Source organism: Mytilus californianus, unplaced genomic scaffold (genome assembly GCF_021869535.1).
Source record: "Mytilus californianus isolate M0D057914Y unplaced genomic scaffold, xbMytCali1.0.p SCAF_4, whole genome shotgun sequence".
Classification (NCBI taxonomy): Eukaryota; Metazoa; Mollusca; class Bivalvia; order Mytilida; family Mytilidae; genus Mytilus; species Mytilus californianus.
In genome coordinates, this window is record NW_026262690.1 from 62,297,530 (window position 1) to 62,316,895 (window position 19,366).

The 19,366-nt window shown below is 33.4% G+C and overlaps 1 protein-coding gene and 1 long non-coding RNA gene across 2 annotated transcripts in view; both read left to right on the plus strand.

Moving 5' to 3' along the window:
- LOC127698596 (hemicentin-1-like) overlaps window positions 1–19,366 on the plus strand; it is a 213,465-nt gene that overhangs the window by 55,481 nt on the left and 138,618 nt on the right. The window lies entirely within an intron of this gene.
- LOC127698631 (uncharacterized) lies at window positions 4,533–8,393 on the plus strand. Its single transcript, XR_007980919.1, has 4 exons — window positions 4,533–5,133; window positions 5,371–5,450; window positions 6,144–6,216; window positions 7,995–8,393. It is a non-coding gene; the product is annotated as an uncharacterized LOC127698631 (long non-coding RNA).

Here is a 19,366-nt window from a genome sequence, read left to right on the forward strand (position 1 = left end):
ATCCAAGTCACAATTTGTAAAAGTAAACCATTATAGGTCAAAGTACGGCCTTCAACACGGAGTTCATTTTTTTTTTTTTAGTTTAGTATGACGTCCATTTTTACTGAACTAGTACACGTTTTTAGGGACCAGCTGAAGTCCGCCTCCGTCCGGGTGCGGGATTTTCTCGCTGTGTTGAAGACCCATTGGTGACCTTCGGCTGTTTTCTACTCTTCGGTCGGGTTGTTGTCTCTTTGGCATATTTCCCATTTCCATTCTCAATTTTATCAAATTTATTCACAGCTTTTATAGATTCAATTTAGAGCTATATATTTTGTATGAACGTTTGGACTTCTAGATGCCTTGATTGTTTTTGATGTTATTTAGTTGCTGTCTCATTGATGTATTTTTCATGTTTCTTTTTATAACTTTAGTAGCAATTTCATTGACAGCTTCCTTCCTATTGTACAAAGAACTAGATAGCATTTCAGACTTATTACTTTTTAATAAGAAAACCCTCAAAAATAATTTCCTATTACCTGACTATCATTCTGACTTTTTCCCAAAATCATTTTTTTAATGTGAAAATAATGCAATAAAAATATTTGGTACTTTTCCGAACCTTTCAAAATTAGTGTATGTTATTGTTTTAGTTAATTTATTATTAACATTAACGGTACCAATTTTTCTGTTTCGTGATCATTACAAGTCGGTTTAATGTTGTTATTATAGCACCCCAACTGTGACAATTCAACAGTCATCTTACTATGAAAACAATGGAGACTCAATTACGATAACATGTTCTGTGCCACCCACTACAACCGTTACAAGAGTTACCTGGCAGAAAACAGTCCGGAGTATTATCAATACAATAACATCGAATACCAACACCAACATATACAGCGGCAGTACTTCATCTGTTCCTTCACTCACCATATTCAATGCAGATTCAAATGATGTAAGACAATATAGATGTTTGGCTACAGACAATGTGGGAACTGCACAAAGTTCTACAGCAACAACTTTGAATATCATTACAAATAGTATGTGTAACATTAGATTTTAGTTTTAAAAAATTCCTGCCACATTGGAAGTTATGGTGAAATAAATAATAATCACAACTAGCTTTGTAATAATTTATTTTCTTTTTATTAATCACATCCTCTTTCAAATCACTGATGAATACAAGCAAATATCATATAGTAAAATCTCCAAGGGCTTAACAATAACCGTGAAAAAATTAATTTCAAATTTCCAAACTCCTTAAAATCTTTATTACAAACAGAGTAAATAATGCCTATGAAATTCTATTTTCTTTTGTTCTCTTACAGCTTTTCCGACAGTGCCCATTACACAGATATCCAACTCAGTCAATTCAGGAAGTTCTGTATCGTCCACTACAACTGTAACAAGTGTTACCTGGCAGATAATATTCGGTAGTGCTATCACTACAATTACATCCAATACCAACACCAACAAATACAGCGGCAGTACTTCATCTACTCCATCACTCACCATATTCAATACAGATTCGAATGATGCTGGAACATATAGATGTTTTGCTCCAAACAGTGATGGAAGTGGACTAAGTACATACACAGCAAGTTTGGCTGTTACGTCATATAGTTAGTAATTTTGATATATGTACTGCTTTTTTTCATGCTGAGAAGTAGCACTCTTTATATTACATTAAAATGTCTCTTTAATCCCTTCATGAACTACATTAGCATAAGATGTAATAGTGTGTAGTAAATTGATTTTATTAATTTATTAGTAAATAGAGTTTGACTGAGCGCACTATGCTTAACTTGTTAAACAAAGAAAAACTAAAACAACTATTCCAAAATAAAGATCGCACATATACAATCCAATCAATGGATAATCGGATTTTCCTGATAAAGATACTGCAAAATTTCAGCTTAACGACACAACATGGTTATTTCATATCCTGCTTCAAATGAGGGCGGTACTGTTTTACCTCTTTTCTGTTCGTCTGTTTTTCTGTCCTTAGCTGCAACATTCGGTCAACGGCATGGACTTTAGTATAATAATTGACGCAATGGCTAATAGTACATCTTGTTAAGCCTTGTGCTCACCAAGCAAATATCTTCCTATTGCATTTCGCAGCTGATATTTTACAAAACCAATATATAGAAAATCTGACAATCGGTACATTATAATGTCTGAAGCATAAACATACTGAACCTACTTTTAGGTTATTTGAATAGTACAAAATAAGATAATTTAATAAGACGCCAAAGCAAACGTTAGTGTTATTTTCATTTCAATGTGTCAGTGGTTATCTAAGGTATCAAAAGGGAAAAGCTTCTTTCGGTTTTCTCAAGTTTTACATGTTTGTCCAAGTATCTTTCCTTGAGTTTGTGACATTTTACTACTTTTTGTACCAAGTATGAGACATTATTCATATTCTGCAACCGACCCTTCCTGATTCCAAAAGATACCCACCGTTTGTTATCTGAAAACATTATAATCATTAATCTATGGAAGACGATATTCACCGATATGATTAGATATTTACAATAAGTGCGAATCAATTGAAGGGAAATATCCAAACTTCTTTTAAGGTTGCACTTCTGTAATTATGGACAATGCAATTTCCCATGGAAACTCCTTCTACGACTAAAACTATGGCACTTTTACTATGAAGTTTCGTAAAAAAAAATGATTAAGCCATGGTTCTATAGCTAGCTAAACCTCTCACTTGTATGACAGTCGCATACAATTCCACTATATTGACAACAATGACCACGATATCAAATAAGAAAAGATTTACGAAAATTTGTTTGAACATAATTCCAGAAATTACACGAAAAACAGAAATTGATTTTATATTTTATTGACATCATTTGAGGGACCCCATATAATTGTCTATACCCGGACACATTATTCTGACTTCGGGCAAAGCTGTCTTTACTCTTACTCCTAAATGCCGCTGGTTTAGCCGGGAAGCTGCAAATACAAAAGAGTAAGTGCGGAAATAGCCCTTTTCGGCCTTCAAAAATAACGTATTACAAAACTGATCGATTTTAGCTTTGAAGTATTCGTTAAGTATGAGCAAAGTCTAAATTGTCATATCTTCGAAATATCATCAATATTTTCGGAGATTTTTCTAAAAAAGAACAGACAAAATTTGCATATTTTCAAATTATTATTCACACCTTTGCAATTTATTGTACAATTATTTTAAAGTTTTTTCCTTGTTTAAACAACCTCTTTTAAAAAACAATAGAGGTACAGTTCGACATCTCATAAAATTATATTTTCACTTCCGTATATTTTAAGTATTTTGTTATTATTTTATACCATAAGTCTCATTGATGCATGTTATCATGGTTGACCGTTATGGAATATCCGTTTCAAAGATGATAGCGGATTTGTTCCTAGTGTCGTAACTACAATCCCGTCCCCTTTTCACGAATGTGACCTACCGAATTAGACTTGTTAACGGGTTTGTACTAACATGAGCAACACGACGGGTGCCACATGTGGAGCAGGATCTGCTTACCCTTCCGGAGTACCTGAGATCACCCCCAGATTTTGGTGGCGTTCGTGTTGCTTAGTCTTTAGTTTTCTATGTTGTGTTTTGTGTACTATTGTTTTTCTGTTTGTCTTTTTCTTTTTTAGCCATAGCGTTGTCAGTTTATTTTCGATTTATGAGTTTGAATGTCCCTCTGGTATCTTTCTCCCCTCTTTTATCAGCAAAAACAGTAAAAAACAGACTGAGCAGAATTGTCATTGAAATAAAAAGGAAGTTTCCTTGTCGTAGAACTGTATAAAAAGTGAAATATTGTAGGTTTACTTTGCGTTCTGGTAATACAGCCATGTCTTCAACGTACCTTTAGTATGTAGCTGTAATTGTTGTCTACAACTGCGGTTCTGTACAGTCAGTAGTTACTGATTTTAACACTAATTGCGCTAACCTAAAAGGTAAGATTTTGATTTAGATTTATACAGAAAGAATACTAATGCCTGTTCAACAACTCCCGAATTCCAATTGAACAATTTTTGTTTGAAAAATTGCCATGAATAAAATTAGATCAACCACTTGCAAGAAATATTGATTTCAGTCGTAATAGAAATCGGAAGAATCTAAGCATTACCACTTTAAATGAACGCATATATATGGTCTTTCCTTTGAGTTTATATTTTGTATCCTAAATTCAGAATTTATTCGTGAATACTTGCTGTCACTTGTATAAAACATTTTCATATTTTGAAATAACAATATACCGCTTTTTGTGGAACCATTATACTGAGTAAAACAAGATTACCAATATATCATTTAATTGCAAAACTTTAAATTTAAATTTCCAAGTCGCGGAAGTAACTCTTTAATAATTTTTTGGTTGAGTAAACATTGCATCTTATGGTTAATTATCTCTGTTACCATGGTAATCTATTTATTGTTATGTTTAAAGTATAGTCTATGTATTGTTATGTTTAAAATATAGTATATTAATTTACTGTTATGGTTAAAGTAAAGTCTATCTATTGATATGTTTAGATTAAAATCTATTTATTATTATGTTTAGTCTATTATTTCTGAAACACTTTTTTTTAACTCAGAATATTCTTTAAAATCTATATATTAGAAGGTTTTATTTTTAACGTTAGGTTTAAGGTTGCATTTCTGTAAATATCGGCAATGCAATTTCCCATAGGAAATCCTTTTACGGCTAAAACTGTACCACTTTTACTATGAAGTTTTGAAAAAAATTATATCCTAGAATGGAAAGTTCATATGCACTACTATTTTTTTCAAAGGTCAAAATATAGGGCTGTGCGGCATATTTTCAACGTTTATATGCCCCGAACTTCTAAGAGTTTAAACTTACACTAAAAGTCTGTACTACCCCTTCCTTGACTTCACAGATTTCAATTTGACCGCTATGCATATGTATATTTACTAGTAACATTCCCAAGGTATATCTTTACGAGATGAAACATAGAGATCATATCTGGGAACCAGTACGTAAACAAAATTAGTTATCTATGAATATTATATATCTCTCCCCAAAAGAGGCGTGGTTTGTAAAACAGCTGTATTTACAAAGTGCAACCTCAAATGATGTTGTAGCAATGATGAATGCATATATTGCAGAGACAGAAAAAAAACGTGTACTCCAAAAGCAGGTATGTATGAAAAATAGAGTTAGAGAAAAAGAAGTCGTAAGATTATTGCAAAACATAGAAAGAAATGTATTTTTCATGCCGTATTGTTAGATATATCTTTGATAGTTATGAACTAAAAGGCACTTGACGAGGATAAACTTATCATTAATGTACTAGTGACCAGCATGCATTAATTAATTTGCGTAGTTAGTATACATTACTTGATATGTTATATGGATTGTTTTATCTTAATTGTAGTTTGTCCCGTCGACTGGATACTGCATGGAAAAAGTTGTTACTATTTCAGCCATGATTTGACAACTTGGAATACCGCAAGGGTATGTGAATATTCTTTATCTGCTGCGTTTCGTACATTCTTTGAAAATAAAAGGTTCACTCTTTGTTTTACGACAACTTACCTTTCCGGAGCACCTGAGATCAACCCCGGTTTTTGGAGGGGTTCCTTTGCTCAGTCTTTAGTTTTCGATGTTGTGTTTTGTATATTGCTGTTTGTCTTCATTTTTTGCCATGGCATAGTCAGTTTATTTTTCGACTAATGAGTTTGAATGTCCCTTTGGTATCTTTCGCCTCTCTTTTATTCCTATTTAGATGAGAGTATTGCTGTGTTTGAAAGTACTATACAATGGATCTTTGATGATAATGGTTGAAATAAGCCTATGATAAAAACAGAATAAGTAGAAAATTAGAATACAAAAAGTAGTCGCATGCTTGAATTGTTGTTTCCACTATATAGACAAGGGGTTTAGCTGTAACAATCAATTTCAAAATGATCTACACAGTATCGTCTTCCCACTGACAACAATCAAAAGTAAGACAAAAACAGATGGCATTTTATTTTCATTTATACCTTGTGGTGACATCATCGTATGCATATTTAACAGATATAATGTTAATTTCTATTATATATGTGTTTCATTTCCTAAGGGTGATATACCTTAGTGGCAAGCGAATAACACTGACGTCTTGCATATAATGATTTTTTCTTTTGTCTTATTCGATGTTTGTTTCAGATTGAATGTGCAAATAGAGGCGGATACTTTGTTGAAGGAGATCAAGATTTATGGTTGGTGTCAATGCTGAAAGGTATTTTTTTATCATTACATTTACCCGACTGTTAAACGTAAATGCCTAGACTGATGGTTTGTTTAAATGCGCTTTGGACTCAATTCCTAAAGCTTACAATACTTACTTTCATCAACTGGATCTGTTGTTGTAAGTTATTCATGTGTTCCGTAGTGACAATCCTATCCAATACCTTATACATTTTGATATCACCTAACATGCCAAATGCTACGAATGAAATTATTTTTACTTGTAACTAATTACATGACAGGTGGTACTAGTGGAGCGGGAACTGCTTACCCGTCCGGAGATCTAAACTTTAACCCTAAATTTTGGTTGGTTCGTGTTTCTCAATATATAGTTTTGTGGCCTTTTATTTGTCTTTGTTTTTCTTTTTGCCCTGGTGTTTTTATTCTTACAAAATGTAAATGTAAAGGTGTAAATAGTAATGTTAATATCTCAAAAAGAGACTATGTTGGCAGACTATTCTCACATCGGAGTCAAACTTCTTTTGAACTTAGATTTACTGTGCGTTTTTCTGTGTATTTGTTTATTCCACATTGGCTAGAGGTATAGGGTGATGGTTGAGATCTGACAAAACATGTTTAACCCCGCCGCTTTTTTGAGTCTGTCCCAAGTCAGGAACCTCTAGCCTATGTTAGTCTTGTATGTTTTTTTTTTTTTTTTTTGGTTCATTTGTATGTTTCAGAGTTTAGTGTGGCGTCCATTTAGCTTCAAACTAGTATACATTATTATTCAGGGGCCAGCTGAAACACGCATCCGGTTGCGGGGTTTTCTCGCTGCGTTGAAGACCCATTGGTGGTCTTGGGCTGTTTTCTGGTCTTTGTTCAGGTTGTTGTCATTTTGACACATTCCCCGTTTCGGTTCTCTATTCGATTTATAAAAAAAAAAGGAGATGTGTTATGATTCCAAATGAGACGACTAACCACCAGACTCCACATAACGTGGTTTGAATCAACTATAGCTCACTGTACGGCATACAACCATAAGTAAAACCAATATCGTCATGGAGTTATAAACCTCGACATGACAAAATGTGAAACGTCTGAAAACAACATAACAATAAAAGAAAAACAAATATGACCGCTGATTATAGTTCCTGAATTAGGACAGGCACATACAGACTGAATATTTTTTCCAACTCAATGCAGATTATAAAGCCCTGAAGCAAATATGTAAGACAATTTCTTTTAAATATAAATAGAGATATCTGACAGGTAAATATCTATTAACTTTATTATTTATTCATAAATTAATAAATCTTTTTGATTTTCCAGTTTAAAAGATGACCTTTTCATGCATATTTGCTTTTTGTTTTGATCCTAAAAGGGAAGAGCGGGCACCCCGATTTTTCCTTTCGATTTCCCGAAATAGTGTAATAGAAACCCTCCACTTATTCATTTAGTATTTATATCTATACCTACAAATTTTATGTGATTTTTGGGGAGGGAAATACTGATGCTGCATCGCCACAGAGGTTGGATGATGTTCTATTATAAGCCTATTTTGCTCTGTCGAAATGTATATAAGTATATCCCGGTTTTATTGTGGCTTGTGCTGCATGGTTAACTTCTTTCGCTTCTTTAACTTGTTTGTTTTATTGTCCTACTTCAACTTATATTTTTTTATATATTGTTATTGTCCTCTAGACTCTTTAAATCTCTCACACCAGTTATGTAGATAGCACAAGGAACGAAATGTAGAAAATGAAAAACGGGGTAAACTGATACAAAACTTATTTCAAATTTACATTTGTTTATTATTCTATTCTTACCCAGGCGAAGTATGGGTTGGCTTAACCGACAGTCATAGTGAAGGACGATGGTGATGGAAGACTGGGGCTTCTAGTACTTATACCAATTGGCAATCTGGTGAACCAGATGGTGGTAAAGGAGAAAACTGTGCAAAATACTGTGAAAGGAAATGACACAAGAGCTATTATGGTTGGAATGACAGACCTTGTACGGTTCCAACTAGATATATCTGTGAAAGAAACTAAGATGATTAAAGTTCTTTTGATACATCCATTTAATTTTTTTTTAACATTAGATTTAACTTTGGAATTTACCGCCATCTTTCAGTAAAAATTCGCTTTTTTGACATATAAATTGTTCATACAAAATACCAGTTTCAAATCATTTTCTGAATAAAGCTGAATGCAATGGGTTTTTTTTGTTGTTGTTGGTGTCTTCATTAAACGTTATAATCTTGCTGTGTTTATACAAACATGTAATTTCATATCATATGCTCGGTGCTTTGCTTTTGCGCCAATTGGCATTTCATTAGCGCCAAAGTAATCTTTCATTTGCCCCACAAACCATATTTCATTTGCGCCAATAATACAGGTAAATACAGGTTAATAGTATAAAAAATAGTTTTATTTAAAAGAGACTTTTGATAATAACTTTAAAACACAGTTTTTGATTGCATAATAAACATATTCTTCCGAAATCAGTCATCGTAACCATAATGAAAGCACTATACACTGATACGTTCTTAATAGACATTTGCGGAAACTAGGTCTTTACCTAGTGTTACACTTAGACTTACGATTACAGTTAATGAAAAACATGGGGTCCTCTCAAAATAAGAAAATAAACCCAATTGAGATATATATATAGTAAAATGAAATGATATTTTTATCATGTAAATAAGTCTTTTCGACGAGTCACAAATGCAGAAACTTATGGTCACAACAGATGTGAATCGCCACAAAGTCCCCATAACTTTGTGTGTTTTTTTTAATTCTCCGAATGCGTGTTCAACCTCTACTCTATAGTGTGTAATATGTCTATTTAATTTTCTACACTTCCTCTGCATATTCTGGGGTTTGTCTCATGTAATGTGTCAATACTGGATATCTGTTCGGATATATTTTGTCGCCTTGCAAAAACAGCTCAGTCGGGAAAGGTAATTCTTGTCCTATATTTCTTATCAACATATATTGCTGATGCCAAAGAAATCCGCACTCAACATAAAATTTCCTGTCTTCTTTCAACATTACAACTTGAGTGTGAATGCAGTGACAATGTCTGTGTCCTGGCAAATACTATCCTAAGACTCGTTATCGGCCACAAACTTCCCGTCGATAGCCCTACTGCAAACGGAAGTTTTGGCCACCCACCTTGTAAGTTCTGCCAATCATCCAGTGAAAGAAGGCCAATAGATAAGACGGTTATATTGATATGTTTGAAATAGGTATACATGTATGTGTTTCATCTTTGGTAGTCGAAACACTAAGGTCAACTATTTCAGAAATCATATGATAAGACGGATACGATTGTAACCGTAACATAAAAGAAGAATTCTGTTTCCCGGGGAATTCAAAGCTTATGATCCCGATCGGTTCTCTGTCTGAAGAGACCATTAACATCGGCTACAATTTAAAGTAACGTTTCAGGAGTTTCACATGTAAAAGGAATATCGTTTGCTTGCAAAACAAGTGAACACATTTCTCCATTCCAAAAGTATACATCATTGCCTAAAATATTTCCCTGATTGTAAAAGATTGGTTTGTCGGTAGTCAAGCTAGGACTACCAGTGTTAGAATCAGATGGCGAATGAAATGTGTACCTTACATCTGGTGGAGTCTGCATCAGGGCAGGTAGTGCTGTCATGGTTAATCTGTGTTATTCGTCCATAACGGGGGAAAATAAAATAAATGCACGAAATACAATAATCATTTATTCATTTTTACGTATTAATAGTTCCACTCGCTTTACAAAAGCGGGCGGTATATAGTAATTGGAAGTCGTACATCTTTTATACGATTACACTTTTGTATCCGCAAATGCTCCATAACCGCCGTAAATAGTGTGTGATTTTTTTTTAACAATAACGTTTGAATATTGCCAAATAATGTAAACGGTATTTTTCTACTGTTTTTGACGTTAATGAAACATGTAGTAAAAATCGCGTTGGCGATTTTTTTTAAATGTCAGCTTATAATTCATTCCTAATGAAATATAAAAATATCTCGTTATAAATGATGTGTCATGTGTTTGATTAAGATTCGGATCCAATTAATATTCGTGTGCATTCAAATATCTTTACAAGCAAAGAGCATGTTAGTCAAGAATGATGTAATATAGTTTTATTTGATAACATATAACTACTTTATTTCTAAAGAAATAAAAAAAATCAAAATCCTCGTTTAAAAAAAAAGGTATGACTTGCATTAAATCTAAAATAGGGTTCACAGACATCCGTGTACGTTAAAAGACAACCTGAGTGCTTTAAGAATATTTAAACGAAGTTCTTGAGGGTCTATACTTTGAAATTCTTGATTTAATTTAAAAATGTAATGCATGTATATGTTTAATGCAGCTTAAGTTACTTTTCGTTTTTTTAAACGAGGAAACGATGCAAAGGGGCATTTAGAACCCATAAGTCGAAGAAAAAAGACTCCACCATGGTTAAAAGAAAAACGACGAAAATACGAACAAAAGTCCACAAAAACTCCACAAAGAAACATAGAGTTCATTTCTCCATGACGATAAAAAAAAAATCAACTGATTTTGACGAATCATGGTATATGTTTTCCAATTATAACAGTAAAGTTTAAATAATTGAGTCTTCTGATAAATAAGAATAATTTGACAAACGACAATATAAATTGAACCAAGTTGTCGCTAACGATAGTCGAAAATTAACATTTGGTGCCTGACGGTAAAAGGCACCATCTTGAAAGATTTCTAGGATCACTTATTACAACACGTGCCCGTATATGTAAAGACGAATATATATCTGCTTTATATTTTTATTGCATTGAAAGATATTTGTTGTTTTATTTTTTAATTTATAGTAACAGAACTTATTGAAATGCATCAAACTGACAAGTTGTCACAGCAAGCTAAGATGGTCAGTTGGGGGAAACTGAGAAGAAAAAATATAGACAAACACAAACAAAAATCATATTAAACGTAAAAACCACGAATAGCCGCTGGTCTGACAAGTGTTTCAAACTGGTCCGAGTTGTCTTTCAAACTGGTCCGAGCTGTCTATAAAAGTGGTCCGAGTTGTCTTAGTCCGATTTGCCTTTGGGTCCGAGTTGTCCAGATTCCACCTCAAGCTGCCAAGATACCATTTTTTGTCGATACTTCTTTGAAATCCCGTTGTTTAACTATAGGAAAACATCATAGGAGTTAGTCTTTGTTATGAACCGACGGTTTATATTTACACTTTGAAACGACCCAAGATTTAAATGCTACCTGTAAGTGTAATTGTAATCCTAATCGTAGGTGTATGACAGTTTCCGCTAATGTCTACTAAGAGACTTTTCATAATAATGTTAAAACATAGATCTGTTCTAAATTAACGAGATCATAAAACCTAAAAGAAAGCACTATACACTAGAGTAAATCAAAAAGTTTGTTCTGACACAAGACTTGTAAGCAACGACTCGGATGTACTCATGTACACTGGATAACCTGTATGTGTGGTCATAAAAAATTACAGACTTATTTCCTCTAAATAAAAATAAGGAGATGTGGTATGATAGTCAATGAAACAACTATCCACCAAAGTTCAAAAGAAGTGGATGAAAGCAATTATAGGCAACCGTACGGCCTTAAAAAATGAGAAAAACCCACATCGTATAGTCGGCTATAAACAGCCCCACCAGTGACCAAATGACGTCGATGTAAGCAACCAAAGATCACCGTTCAGCCTTAAACAACCAACGAGAAAACCTTTCTATCTATTATCAAGCTATAGAAATGCGACACAATTCAATAGAGGAAACCAACGGTCTAACTTATGCCAAAACAATAAACGGAAAACAAATATGACAGACAGCAACTGACTATAACCACGAAATTACAGGCTCCTGAAGTGGGACAGGCACCAAAAGAATATGGTGGGGTTAAACATGTTTGTAAGCGCTCAATCTTTCCCTAATCTGACGTAGTTGTGTAAAAGCAAAAGACTCAACTATGAAAATCAACCTTTTTTATGTTTAAAGTATATTTTCTTGTCTCAAATGGACCTTTGTTCCTGAAGCACATGCTTTGTGTACTAAAACTGTTCACGGGTTTATATCATTACGTTTATAATGGTATTTTTAAACTTTTCGCGCCTTCCCACAATTAGAATACAAAAGTTTAAGAGAGACCGGCCAAAATAAAACCACGAAAAACGACGAAGAGACAAACTAGAGGCTCTAAAGAGCCTGTGTCGCTCACCTTGGTCTATGTGCATATTCAACAAAGGACACTCTCCAACATTGTAGACGAGAATATAATTCATGACAAAAATCTCTGTTTTATTGATCTTGTCTCGCTGATAATTTAGTCTGTTTAGTTTCTCTCTATCTTTTTTAGTTTTTGCTCAAAACACAAAAGAGGCTAAAATAAATCCTTATTTAGGGGCGACCACTCCTATAAAGAGTGACAGTCTACTACCTATATCGGCAAAATTTAACTTGTTAGTAGATCTTGCCTTGCTGGTCATTTTTGTGATTTACTATTTATCTATTTATCTATTATAACTTGTATCATGTAAGGATAAACGCCAAAAAACGGTGTAAATCGTCTTTAAAGAGCAAAAACTTCAATAAGGAGTTGTCAGAAGATTTCCTCTATGTTGTCTTAATTGTAGATCTTGTCTTGCTGATAATTTTTGCTTATTTAAGTTTCTTTCTATCTATTATAATTTATAAGATATAAGGCAAAAACGCAAAAAAAATGGTAAAAATCGTCATCAAAAAGCAATAACTCGGCTGACGATTTTGACAATGCAGACTTATTTGTAGAACTTGTTTTGCTCTCATCAGATTTTTTCTATTTATAACAGTTTTCAAAATAATAGACAAAACTTGCATTTTACTCCTATGTTCTATTTTTAGCCATGTCGGCCATCTTGTTTGGCAGGCCGGGTCATCGGACTCATTTTTTAAACTATATACCCCAATGATGTTTACGGCCAAGTTTGGCTAAATTTGTCCCTGCAGTTTCAGAGAAGAAGATTTTTTTATAAGTTAACAGACGACGACGAACGACGGACACCAAGTGATGAGAAAAGCTCACTTGGCCCTTTGCGTCAGGTGAGCTAAAAAAGCAGTCTACAAAATACTAAATAAAAAATTAAAGACTGAGAAATAAGAACCTCAACAAAAACAGGGGTGACCTCAGGTGCTCCGAAAAACTTAGCAGATCCTGACTAATAAAAATTAAATTATTGTTCCCTAACCGGGATTGTATTGTTCATGTTGAAGAAATTATAGTCGATTAAGATGTAAACTGTCTCAGTGGTACACGCCTTTCTGCTTCGTGTAATTAAATAGTATGAAGAAAAACGTAACACATGCGTTGTATAGCTGATTTTGTATACCCTACAACTCGTGAGCGAAAGATGACATCGTGCCTTCATATTTTTCGTTTCTCTGAGGTTGGTTTTACCCATGGCAAAAGAAGTTTTTACGAGATGAGAAATGTGTTGTGATTTTTTCAAAATTGGTTCATTGAGTTTATCTTGAGACAGACTAGACATAAGTTATTTTACAATCAGAATATGAAGGATAAAATGCAAGAATCAAAAAGAAACCCCTATTCCAGCCGAAACTAAATATATTTAAGGAATTACTGTAATATTTTTTCTGTCTATGAAGAAATAACATAAAAAATGTGGTGCACACTGAATAACCCGCGTAGCGTGTTATTCTAAAGTGTGCACCACATTTTTTATGTTATTTCGAATAGACAGAAAAAATATTACAGTCATTCCTTATAATTTAATTCTAAATTCCATTTTAAGCCGGATTAAATCGTAAAAAAAACGTTGATGACGTCACGGTCACATGACAAAATTATGTCTATGGGCTGATAGACAAAACACTGTCAGCCAATCAGAAGACGTGTTACATCCAAAATTAAATTGTATAAAAATAGATTTATAAAAGTCATCGCAATACCTCAATGTTTTTGAACACCCACTGTCTCACAGCTAGTTTAAATAATCGAATTATATCATTATGAAAATTTTTCGAATCATTCAAAACACTAAGGTTTTTCTACGACAAGAAATAAATAACCTTTCCCGGATTGAACACAACCTGTTTTAAACTTTCAAACTATCGTATAGAACGCGAAAATGTATCATGCATAAAACAACAATGAATCTAAAGGATGTTAGATCAAGGACCAATGTTTCTTCCAATTAAAACTTTGAGCTTTTGAATTTGCTAAAGGATTTTCTTTTTGAATTTTCCTTGGAGTTCGATATTTTTGTTATTTCTCTTTTTTCTGTATTTTCTGTCATAGGCATGTCGATATACTGGTTGAATATCATGAAACGTCCTCTGTTTCCAAATAAAAGGAGCCGAAATTATGGCGAACCTAAGGTATTAATTACACTTTTAACATTTAAGTCATATCTGTTTTAGGGGCCTCGGTGGCCGAGTGGTCTAAGTAGTTACTACTGTAATCACTAGCCAGTCAACACTGAGGTTGTGAGTTCGAACCCCGCTCGTGCGGGTGCACTCGACTCAATCTTAATTGACTAGGATTGTCAGTTTTCCTATCGAAGGTCGGTGGTTTTCTCCGGGCATTCCGGCTTCCTCCACCAATAAAAACTGGCCGCCATGAAATAGCCCAAAAGCGGTGCTTAAAAGTGGCGTTAAAACACCAAAAAATCAAAATCAAATCACATCTGTTTTAAAATCTACATGAAAATCACAGCGTGGTCCAGTTAGAACTGTGCTAGCTTTCACGAAATCTCAGCGGGATAAAATGGCCTAGGTATGGAGTTCATGCGGTTTATATGCACAAAAGAAAATATGGGTATACACCATGACGTCAACAGAAAGTTTCTTTACAACATGTAGACCTTACATTCATACCGAGTCTAATCAAGTAGGGGATTTTTTGATAGAATTTATTAAAAGTTTTCCATCAACATTCAAATCCTCGAAGGACGAAACGATTAAGTCACGACTAATTATTAACAATATTTCTGACTCGTGCCAGCCGCAGGAATAAGAGGCAGGGTTTTAAACAAATCATAGAAAACGTTAGGTCTTACGAAAAAAAACATGAACTCTATCGGACCTGAATCATAGACAACCGAAACACAAGTACAAGTACAACAAAACCAAATAACACCGTGTTAAAGAATCCTCGCAGTAACTGAAAGCAAGATCGAAATGCATAACCTCTCGATATAGTGCTTAGTATAATCGTCATGTCTTACATACTCAATTTTGGCTGCTGTATTTCCGAATCATTTCATATACAAACGTGTTGATCTGAGGTACAATAACACAATCTTGTGAGCTTTATAAACAAATACAAAAAAATTGGAGTGGAAATAAAAGTTTTTTAAATTCTGACAAGTAGAATCACACTTCCACAATAAATTCCTATGTTTGTCATAAACTTAAGTAAAAGTTTGACTAAATAACGATTTCTGTATTTCAGTTGTGATCTTTTATTAATAAAATTATGATTCAATTGAAATCTGAGAAGTCACGGCAAGTGTGCACATATCGGAACAAATGAAAATGTACATTTCCTGAGAAGGCGTAAACAGAACACCACCATCAAGGAAAGGAAGAAAAAAGATGTCACTTGTTTTCCATAAGGTTTAATATGTGTATAGGCATACATAATGGACAAATATAAAAATAAGATGCACTGCAGTATAATTGCCAATGAGACAACACTCCACCAAAGACCAAATGACAAAGAAGTTAACAACTATAGGTCACCGTACGGCCTTCATCAATGAGCAAATCCATACGACATAGTCAGCTATAAAAGGCCCCAAAATGACAAATGTAAAACAATTCAAACGAAAAAAAAAATAACGACCTGATCTATGTACAAAACAATGAACGAAAAACAAATATGATATACAGCATCAAATGACAACCTCTGAATTACAGGCTCCTGATTTGAGACAAACACATACAGAATGTAGCGGAAAGAACGTTTTTCAACGCGCTATCGGACTAGATTCAGGTGAATACGTTTCGTTGATAACTTAAACAAATCATGAAAATGTTATCTGAATATTGTTGAAAATGTCTATATAATGAGATTCATACATTTGGTTAATTTTTGTCACCAATAAACACAAAAACACCGCTGGTAGACTTTTTTCATGCAAGACCATAATTCGACCTCATTTTGGTCTATATGCACTATTTAATTTGGCTCTTAATTGAATATAGGTTACACATGTGCTGATCATGTCCACTGTTAGAGACAAATGTCAACTGAAAAGTGAAACTAGTGATGACAACATCAGGAAGACCGATTTCGTTGATTGATTCAATCCGCCAAAAAAAATCGGTCTAATATAGGTGTCAGCCTTCGATTCTTCCACTAAGAACTTAAAAATTGCCCTTCTCTAACAAAACTTATAGTGCCTTTGATGTCATTGTTTACCTAAAACTAACTAGTGTACTTATTTAAGATTTCCAGAAAACCAGGGATTATTTTTAGTAGTAGTTGACTTCCGAACGGTCGTACTCTATTACAACTTGAAGACTTTAAACATTTGTTGGCATATAGAAAGGTGATACATGTACAATTGAGGATATATCTGGTTTCTATACAGTTAAACTTAAGGTAAAATATTTAGAAAGCTGTGAAGATTGAAAAAAATGGTTGATTATATAGGGGTTTTGAATTGGCGGTCTAACACCTATACAAGTTATGAGTAAATGATGTATATTTAATTTTTATCTTTTCATCTATGACGTGAGACCAAGGATTTATATAGTACTTTATATAAATCCTTGGTGAGACCAAAAGGATAAGAACTAAGAAAATCGACATTATGCATCTACTTATCTGTCTATTTGTATTTTAACCTGCCTGTTTATATACTTATAATTAACACGGGGTCACATGCCATTCGACAGTTTCCATTGGTCATGTTGATGGATTATTACATGGCGCCCAGTCAGGAAAACAAACGAATGCTGATCAATACTATATAACGATTCCATAACGTAACAATGTATAATGTTTTCGAGGGTGCTTTTTGTTCCGAATTTATACGTTACAGTATATATTAAATAAAATTTCAAAGTTTGAATCAATACTGTGGGCATGAATTTGGCAGCTATACAATGTCGTTTACATAAAAGGAATTTTCCACAATTAAATGCATAACCAAATTTTAGTAGCTTATCTATTATAATTAATGACATAATCGTCCTTAATTGTGTACTTCCTTATTAAATTTAATATAACATAGATCTAGTTCTTAATTATTTCGCACATTAGACATTTAAAGTAAAATATACGTCTGTTACATCAGACTTTAAATAGAACAGGAAATAATTCCTTTTCAAAATGAAACGGCTGTGAAAGATAAGATCCATGTGACCATGTTATAACAGGGAACTGCAACATTGTTCGACCCGAGAGGTAATAAACTTTCTGAAAAAAGGACCAAAATATCGTCCGCCATCGAAAATAAATTGAAAAGAGTGCGTCCAGGTTATTAAAGATGGTATTTAATCCTATTGAAATATTATGTAATCGGAAGAATATTATTAAAAAAATCACTTGATTTCAATAAACGTAAATGTATGAATATTGTGGATATTTGGAGAAAACTTTTCGAAAATAATTTAGAAATTACAAGTTGGGTTAATGAAATAAACTTCAAGTACTCTGAAAGCGTTTATAGGCAGAGTTAAACACTTGTAAATCATATAATAATCGGATTTCAACGTAAGGCATCCTCTGGACATTTGAAGATCACTGAAGTAGCCGGAACTTCATAAAATACCCTTCAAATTTCGTTTTCAATTTCGGCTTCATCATTTATCTTTCTGTCCCTCCCTTTGACCAGTTCCCTGACTACTTTAAAAAAAAATATTATTACAATTTGTAATAAAGCATATGAAAAAAATATTTCTGGAGTATAAAAAAGTTTTTGGATGTTTTAGATAAATTTCGTGCTTTTAATGATCCTTTCATTAACGGTTATGACTTTTCGACTCTTTGCGCTATTCTTACACACATTCTGATCAAAAAGAAGTTTTCTTATTCAATCAAATAAAAAAAATATGATTGCCAATAAATTTGGTCTAACAATGTAAAGTCTTCAGTCACAGTGAGGCAAAAAAGGACGAATCTGCAACGTAAGCTTTATTTTTACGAAACATGGTCTAGATAGGCAAACAAAAGGGGGGTTGTTTGTCCTTGTTTATGCGTCTATTTTTTTCAGAGGAGTCGGGTGTCGGTGATTGGTATTGACTGTTGAACGTTCCAATATTTTTTAGAAATTCCTGATATCATTTTATGTATCTTTATACTTACTGGAACTGTGCTTGGATGCTTGGATTTGTTAAAATATCTATGCATGTTTCGACAATAATGTTTATCGAAAGTTACAGGTATTCCAATGGACACCACCTTATAATCAGATTTGTAATGGTACTGTTATGGATCATTTGAATAAAGATCTGTCAAAATCCCATTTGATAGAAAATGCAACGATACTTACTGTCACAATAACAACTGCTTTTTGCGCTAAATCATCAAGAAGTGTCTGTCAATATTGCTATATTGCGATAAGTTATCCAAGGGATTTTACTGGTTTTAACAAACAGATTGTAAGTCTTCCTATGGACACCAATCGCGCCCCTAAAATATCAGACCTTTTCATGTATTGCTATGGTCAAACTCAGCAAAAATCCGTCTAAGTTACATTCAATTGATAGATTTAAAAACACTTACCGTTACCTTGATGATATTTTCCCATATGATCTTACTTTAAATAAATTTTATACAGACAGCAATATTTGTCCTTTTCTAGATTTGAATGCTTCTGTTTCACACGGGAAACTATTTACACATATTACTACATATTACTGCAAAAGAGACAATTTTTCGTTCCCTATTGTTAATTTTCCTTTTTTGGACGTGATGTTCCTTTGTCCCTATTTACGGTGTGTATATTTTATAACTTGTTCGCTATGTCCGTGTTGTAGTCGCGGTTTACATTTCAATGAGTGTGATTTATGTATAACTGATAAATTATCAAGTCCAGGATTTCGTTGCCACAATTCTTTACTAAATTCTTTTACAAATACAAGGATTTGGTTAGGGAGTTTGGCTGTACATACAAAATTCTTATTGAAATCGGGATATGAAATCTTGTTTACTGTGATGTTTTTATACAGTCCGTAAAC